The sequence below is a fragment of the Hemiscyllium ocellatum genome, chromosome 14, assembly GCF_020745735.1.
Source record: "Hemiscyllium ocellatum isolate sHemOce1 chromosome 14, sHemOce1.pat.X.cur, whole genome shotgun sequence".
In the NCBI taxonomy this organism is placed as follows: domain Eukaryota; kingdom Metazoa; phylum Chordata; class Chondrichthyes; order Orectolobiformes; family Hemiscylliidae; genus Hemiscyllium; species Hemiscyllium ocellatum.
Genome location: NC_083414.1, coordinates 88,302,675 through 88,311,406, shown reverse-complemented (window position 1 = coordinate 88,311,406; position 8,732 = coordinate 88,302,675).

Here is an 8,732-nt window from a genome sequence, read left to right as displayed (position 1 = left end):
CCCCCACACCCTCTCTCTCTTCGCCCCTCACTCTCTCGTCGCACCCTCTCTCTCGCCCGCCCCCTCTCTCTCTCTCAGCCCCTCCCTCTCTCTCTCGCCCCCCTATCTCACGTGCTATCTCTCTCTCTCTCACGCCCCCTCCCTCTCTCTCTCTCGTCCCCACTCACTTGCCCCCTCCCTCTCTCTCTTGCCCCCTCCCTCTCTCTCTCAGCCCCTCCCTCTCTCACTCTTGCCCCCATCGCCCTCTCTCTCTCTCGCCCCTTCCCTCTTCTCTTCTCTTGAACCCTACCACTCTCCCTCGCCCCCCCTCTCTCACCCCCTCCCTCTCTCTCTCTTCCCCTTCCCTCTCTCCCTCGCCCTCTCCCTCTCTCTCTCTCGCCCCCCACCCCTCTCTCTCTCCTCTCGTCCCCCTCCCTCGTGCTCTCATCCCCCTCCCTCTCTCTCTCGCCCCCTCTCTCTCGCCCCCCTCTCTCTCGCCCCCCTCTCTCTCGCCCGTCTCTCTCTCGCCCCCTCTCTCTCTCGTCTCTCTCTCGCCTCTCTCTCTCTCTCTCGCCTCCCTCTGTCTCTCCCCCTCTTCGCTCTCCACCTCCCTCGGTGTCTCTCTCTTCCCACCTCCCTCTCTTTCCTCTGAATCTCTCTCCCTCCTGTCCTTCCTTCCCTCCCTCCATGTCTCTGACATACTCTGCCTCCCTTGTCCTTCCCTCTCCCTCTGACCCAGAGACTGGGGATGTTTGGGGGTGAGGCTGCGTGCGGGGGATGGGAGTGAGATGTGGCAAGTGGGGAAATTGGGGTAGAGATGGAATTGTGGGAGGGAGACTGTGACGGCATGAGAGAGAAAGGGGGGAGAGGGAAGAGTGGAGACAGGTGGAGAAACCGGGTTTGGAGGGTGTGTGTGTGTGTGTGTGAGAGAGAGAGAGAGAGAGAGAGAGAGAGAGTGGGATGCGGTGAGGTTTGAAAAAGAGAGTGTGTGCTGAAAGAGAGAGAGAGAGAATGAGGAGAAAGAGTAGGGGAGAGGTAATGGGGAGGCCAGATTTGGAGTCGGGGTGAACAGAGGGAGTTAACCCCAGCTCCTGAGCTCAGGGCGCGGTGCCCTCCCCTTCCCTGAGGACCAGGACTTGGGGCTGAGTCTGTCTCTCTCCAGCTCAGCTTCTCCAACACAAAGACACACAACAACATCAGTCACTCTGCTGCTCGGCACGCTTTCATCAGCATTTTTATTGGTTACAAATGGAAGTGATGGATACAGTCAGTGGGATGGTGCCTTTTCTCACTGGCCCCTGAGTTGTGAGAAACATTGAAATGTTTCCCTGTAACCCCCCTGTGGGATAAGGATGGACAAACCAGCGCTCCCCTCAGTCTGTTACCATAGCGACAGGCTGCTCCATCGCTGAAACACTGAACTGAAATGAGAAAATCCCGGATGGATTGATTAATGAGGGAATTTGATGGATGGATGGATTTGGGTGAAGGGATACTTCAGCACATTCTTCAGCTGCTGCCTGAACTTAGTCTGGGTCACGGCATAAATCGCGGTGTTTGTGCAGCAACTGAGGAGCTGCAGCTTGAAGCCCAATTCCTGTACAAAGTAATCGAGATACACAGACCGATACCCAAACCACCACATCCGGTTCCATATAGAATACAGCATGAAGGTTGACCATAACAGGATGAAATTGGCCGAGATCACAAACAGCAAAACGATGGATTTTTTTCGGTTTCTCATTTCTGTGTCAGACTGAGCGTCCCCATTGGTGTGAGCGCGGAGTCTCCTGCGGGCTCTGCTGGTCACTAAAATGTGTCTGACGGTGAGAACATTGAGCAGCAGAATCAGGAGAAATGGGACACACGGGGTTAGAATGTGGTGGAGGAACTCGATTGTGATCCAGACACTGGAGTCACGAACAGCGTCTGTTACATCACAAAACCAGGGCTCGTTCCGCAGCCAATACTCAGCCGTGAGCATAAAATACCAGGAAATGTTCTTTAAACAGCTCAGCACAGTCACTGCTCCCAGAACCACAGCCGCCGTTTTCTCACTGCAATATTTACTTTTCAGCTTCTGGCAACAAATGGCCACAAACCGATCAAAGGTGAAAGTGACGGTGAACCAGACAGAGCAGTCAGTGGCTGCATAAAGCAGGACGGCGTGGATATTACACACGGGGACGGAGTTCACCAGGAAAAAAAACTGTTCCCGATAAGCAATGGGAATGTGTCTCAGGATAAGGTCGAGGATAATGACCAGGAGATCCGCCGCTGCCATGGCCCCCAGGTAACGTCTGACACATGGAGACAATCCACAATCTTTATAAAGCAGGACGTAGATGGTCACTACGTTAACTGTGAGGGAGGAAAACAAACCCATTATCCATCAGCCTGGAGGCAAAGGGACCCGTTTGATCGGGGACCCAGTGAGATTTTCAAATGTGTCCCTGTATTCAGGGATTTATTAAAATAGTTGGAGCTGGAATAACAAATGGGAAAGTCGGAATTACTGACAAAAATATGACATAAACCACAAGAAACCCTCCCTCCCCAAACACACAGAGACATATCCATAAGGACAGATGGTTTCTAGAACATTCCCACACACTCGATCACTCGAGAGCAGACACAGGTCACTCCTTCCCAGTTCCTAATATGGAGGGTGGGAACGTTGCTGTCCTGAAGGATTCTCTCCCAGTTTCCTGAAGACAAACGGAGTCTGGGAATTTCATATATTTTGGTCTAAATTGCGGTCGATCCTGTGCCGTGAAGAAATGTAAATGCAGGGAAAACGTATTCCCCCCTTTAACTGCCTGAGGGGACTTCGGAACTGTGCCTCCTTCTCCCTGGAACGGGATCTCTTCCCTCGGGATCTTATCGTTTGTTCAATTCACTGACGTCCGGCCGTTCACAAACAAACAACGTCAGGGACAGAACGTTCCGGGGAATGTCGGTTATAGAATGTCAGGGACTGAACGTTCTGGGGAATGTCAGTTATAGAATGTCGGGGAGAGAACGTTCCGGGGAATGTCAGTTATAGAATGTCAGGGGCAGAACGTTCCGGGGAATGTCAGTTATAGAATATCAGGGACAGAACGTTCCGGGGAATGGCAGTTATAGAATGTCAGGGACAGAACGTTCCGGGGAGCTCCATGACCTGTCCATCACCTTTCCCCCTATCTACCCAACCACCATGATGTACTGTGCACAGGCTACATCTCTGTCCAGCACGGGGAGCTGCACGAACCACATCATTGTATTATCTATAAACCTCAACCAGACAGTCTGACCAGCACAGTGACCTGTGCAGTGATCACCCGCGAATTAATCTGTAACCCAGGAGCAGTTACCCTCCCAGCATGTAGGGCTGTGTACCCCTCCCCAGTGCATTGATCTGTAACCCAGGAGCAGTTACCCTCCCAGCATGTAGGGCTGTGTACCCCACCACAGTGAATTAATCTGTAACCCAGGAGCAGTTACCCTCCCAGCATGTAGGGCTGTATACCCCACCACAGTGAATTAATCTGTAACCCAGGAGCAGTTACCCTCCCAGCATGTAGGACTTTTTACCCCACCCCAGTGCATTGCTCAGTAACCCAGGAGCAGTTACCCTCCCAGCATGTAGGACTGTGTACCCCACCCCAGTGCATTGCTCAGTAACACTGCCCAGTGAGGGGAAGCTTGCAGCCCATGCTGGAAGTGACAGGATGTGTAGCTCCCACCCATTTACAGCTCCATATCTCCATTGTGCCCTGACAAGGGGGTGCTGTGGGTGTGAACATCACTGCCAGAGAGAGATGGCGGGGGCATCAGTTTAAATATCACCACATGGGAAGGGTTTGGGGTATAGACAGAGAGGAGGAGACTGAGAGACATCATCATGGACGGATGTGTTCCCAGGTTTCAGAATGCTGAAATGTAGACACTTCGATAGCATCCGGTAACATGAGCCAGTCTTCCCAGGAAAGATGGGAAAAAGGGAGATTGGTGTGAGGTGAAATGATGGAGAGTTTTGGATGAGCATTTGTTCTACAGCTTTGTAAATGGGAGCAGTTACAACAGAATCGCTGACTCTCTGGGCTGATTCTAACAATAATTTGCCTCAGTGTCATTTTCTTTGAGTGTGACAGAGAGATTATCTGTACGAGGCCAAGCTAGATTCCTGGTGCTATCTTATCCAACACAACTCATTGACTACCCCCACACCCCTTCCCCACCCACATGGTGTCCCTCTCATTCAATGCCAGCCCGATTCTCCCACCCGTCATGGCTGGAGGGACTCACCATCGCCCGCGTGTCCCTGGATATTCCATGACCCCTGGCACTGGTGCCAAATTTAACAAGCCAATTGGTACACGGCTGACCTTTCTCTGTAAGAAGCTGCCCTGCACAGTTTACCCCGAGCATGGCAGATAAGGGCAGTTACACGACGGTTTGTCGACAGGATCACGGAGGTCCTGGTGGATGAGCTAGAACAGAGGGTGACCATTCCCTTCCCAGAGGGCCCCACACCACCAGACCCACCGAGAATGGTGTGAGCTCCCCACCCAGCTCAGTGCAGTATCTGCGGTCTGAAGAACTGCCCAGTAATACAAGACAAGCATCAATAACCTTCCCCACTCTGTCAGGATAAGGGTCACTGTATTCTCTCTGCTCCCTCACACTCACGGTATATCTGTTATAGCACCGACCCCCGAACATGGCTCATGCTCATATACACGCAGCGCTCTCTGTGCCTGCAGCCCCTTTATAACGGCACAGCCTGTTTTAAACTGTCTTTCTTTATCTTTCATACCAAAGTGCATTACCTCACACAGCTCTGTATTGATCTCCGTCTACCAGCGTGTCACTGTCCTGTTAGAGTTCCACACTGTCCTCCATAGACTTTACAATCCTTGCAGGTTTGGTCCCATTTACAAACATTAAGATTGTCACAGTGTCACAGTCCCCGTGAAACAACTGAAATCCTGCCCCACACACACACACGTGAAATACTGATATATTCCCACAGAGTCGAATAATGACATACTGTCAATGGATCAACAAAATCCTGACATATACGAGACAGAGTAGATGAAATATTGAGAAACCACAGAGCAAGAGAAATCCAGATAGTTTCCACTTATCTATATTCATCAGGGTATAATGGGATGAAGTTGGAAGTGTGTACTGTACCTTTAAAAGAGAGTGAATGCTGCTCTGAACTGAGAGCTTACAAGTACCTGTGATATGAGAGGATGGCAGACCCAGAAACAGTATATTGCTATAGAGCTGGAGTCGGGTAATAAGCAGTTAAGAGATAGAGGGTCTTTCAGTTCACTTTCAGTGTTAAAAAAATACATTGTTGTTTTTATTTAAACTGTGGAATTTGGGAGTTCTCTCACTCATATTTTAACAGTTTACGAGGCGAATTCAACATTTATTTATGTTTAGTTTAAATTACCAGATGAGTCCTAACAATTGCTGTGTCCTAACAATTGCTGTGTGTGTATCTGTGTGTCTCTGTGTGGGGCAGGTCTGGCTGTCTCTGTGGTGCTTAAAGTGATGCAATGCCTCCCTCTGCTGGCCTCCCCACGCCACTGCACAGACATTGGCAGAGGGTGAAAACCAACAGGGATTCATTCAGAGAGGGGGAGGGAGAGGGCAGCTGCTCACAGCACCATCCAAACTGATGTCTTATCCATGTACTGATCTAAATGTCCTTTAAACATTGTAACTGTCCCTGTTTTCACCACTTGCTCTGCAAGTTCATTCCACACCCAAGCCAGCTTCTGTCTAAATAATTACCTCTCCTGAATTTTGTGAATCTTTTTGCCTCGCACCTTAAAATATCCCTCAGTTTTGAATCCCTAACTCTAGGGAAAAGACATCAGCCCTACAGCTTATCTGTACCCCTCGTTATTTTATAAACCTCTGCAGTTACCCCTCCATCTCATACTCTCCAGTGAAAAATGTCCCAGCCTATTCAGCCTCTCCTTATAGCTCAATCCCTCCATTTCCAGCAACATCCAGGTTAAACACTTCTGTACCTTCTCCAGCTTAATAATATCAAGGTCAATAATATCAAAGAGAATAGTCAATGTATTTCATAAGGGTAGTGGAGACCAAAACTAGAGGACATAGTTGGAAGGTAAGAGGAGAAACATTTAAAAGTGACCTAAGGGGCAGCTGTTTCCCCCAGAGGGTGGTGTGCCTATGGAATGAGCGGGCAGGATGTCCAGACTGGACACAGTATTCCAGGAGAGGTCTCACCAATATCCTGTACAACCTCAACATGACGTCCCAATTCCGATAGTCAAAGGTCTGACCATTGAAGACAAGTGTGCAAAACACCTTCTTAATCACATTATCTATATTAGATGCAAATTTTAAAGAATTATACCTGATGGCCGAGGTCTCTGTCCTACAACACTGCCAAAGGCCCTATGTTTAATTGTATAGGTCCTACTCTTGTTGGATTTACCAAATCCAATACCTCGCATTAATCCAAACTAAACTCCATCTGCCACACTTCGGCCAGTGAGTGATATTACCACCTCCTCACCTTCCCCGTTTAATCTTAAAATGTCCCCCCCTCTCCAGGAGGCCTGCACACTCCGGCCTTGATTTTCACAAAGACCATGAGCTTGGTTTGCCTTGTGTGGTTAGAGGGATGAGGGACAGATTGCAGACACAGTCAGTGGGGAGGAGACGCTGGACAGTAATCAGCGGCCTGGCATCACTTCATGGTTTTAGGCAGAGGGTAGACACGTGAGAGTTGGGTTATACTGATCGGTGTTTTGGGACCAGAAATTATGGTCTTTCTCCGTGCCTGGTGTTCAGTAATAAATATCTATTTGAGACCCTTCATTGGGCAGAGTATGCCTGCAGGATTTCTTTCCCTAATATTGCAGACTACAGATAATAGCGATTAAAGATGTTCATAGTTAATTTCGATCTTGCACTTGTTTAACAAAAAAAAGTTCTGTTTAGTTCAGTAATGGTAACCTGATTATAATAAATCCACACCGAGCTGAATGCTGCCCCTTATAATGTGACCCAAAATCTGAGTATAGTAGTGTCGTGGGTAGTGTCCCTGCCTCTGGGTCATGGGTTTGATTCTAATTCCTGAAATTGTTTGGTAGTGTTCCTAGCTCTGGACCAGAAGGTGTGGATTCATGTCCTGCCTGTTGCAGAGGTATGTCACAGCATGTCAGGACAGGCTGATGGACAAACACACAGGAGAATAATGTTCCAGCTTTATGGGTATTGCCGAGTGGTGCTCGTGTCCCTACCTCCGGGCACAAAGGTCTCGGTGTAAATCCCACATAAGTGTCTCCTAATATATCTGAACAAACTGATGAAACTGGTTTAGAATTGTGACTTGATGGAGAAAGAACGGGTGTCGGTGTTGAATGTCAGCATTTAGACCCGGGATTATTGAAAGTACAGCCATTCGTGTTGATTGGAGTCACATTTCGCAGCAGGAAAGGTTTATAAAATCAGAACGGTCATGGATAGGGTTTGTAGTCAAGGTTTTTCCCCAGGTTAGGTGTGTCTAAAACTAGAGGACATTGGTGGAAAGTCAGAGGTGAAAGATTTTGAAGAGGCCCAAGGGGTACCTTTTTACAGTGAGGGTGGTGTGCGTATGGAATGAGCTGCCAGAGGAAGTGGTGGAGGCTGGTACAACTACATCTGGATGCTGACAGACCTGCTGAGCTTTTCCAGGAATTTCTGTATTTGTTAAAACAAAACATTCATTTTAACACTGGTATCTGTGTTAGCTGTCTGGATACAGAATTGGCTGGTCAACAGAAGACAGCGAGTGGTAATGGAAGGACAATATTCTGCCTGGAAGTCTGTGGTGAATGGTGTTCCACAGGGCTCTGTCCTTGGGCCTCTACTGTTTGTAATTTTTTTTAATGACTCGGATGAGGGGATTGAAGGATGGGTCAGCAAGTTTGCAGATGACCTAGAGGTTGGAGGTGTCGTTGCCAGTATAGAGGGCTGTTGCAGGCTGCAGCGGGACATTGACAGGATGCAGAGATGGGCTGAGAGATGGCAGATGGAGTTCAACCTGGATAAATGCGATGTGATGCATTTTGCAAGGTCAAATTTGAAAGCTGAGTACAGGATTAAGGATTGGATTCTTGGCAGTGTGAAGGAACAGAGAGATCTTGGTGTGCAGATACATAGATCCCTTAAAATGGCCACCCACGTGGACAGGGTTGTTAAGAAAGCATATGGTGTTTTGGCTTTCATTAACGGTGGATGGAGTTTAAGAGCCGTGAGATCATGTTGCAACTCTAAAACTTTGGTTAGACCGCACTTTGAATACTGCGTCCAGTTCTGGTCGCCCTATTATAGGAAAGATGTGGTTACTTTGGAGAGGGTTCAGAGGAGGTTTACCAGGATGCTGTCTGGACTGGAGGGCTGGTCTTATGAAGAGAGGTTGACTGATCTGGGACTTTTTTCATTGGAGAAAGGGAGGAGGAGAGGGGACCTAATTGAGGTATTCAAGATTATGAGAGGCATAGATAGAGTTGATAGCCAGAGACTATTTCCCAGGGCAGAAATGGCTAACACGAGGGGTCATAGTTTTAAGCTGGTTGGAGGAAAGTATAGAGGGGATGTCAGAGGCGGGTTCTTTACACAGAGAGTTGTGAGAGCATGGAATCCGTTGCTAGCAGCAGTTGTGGAAGCAAGGTCATTGGGGACATTTAACAGACTGCTGGACATGCATATGGTCACAGAAATTTAAGGGTGCA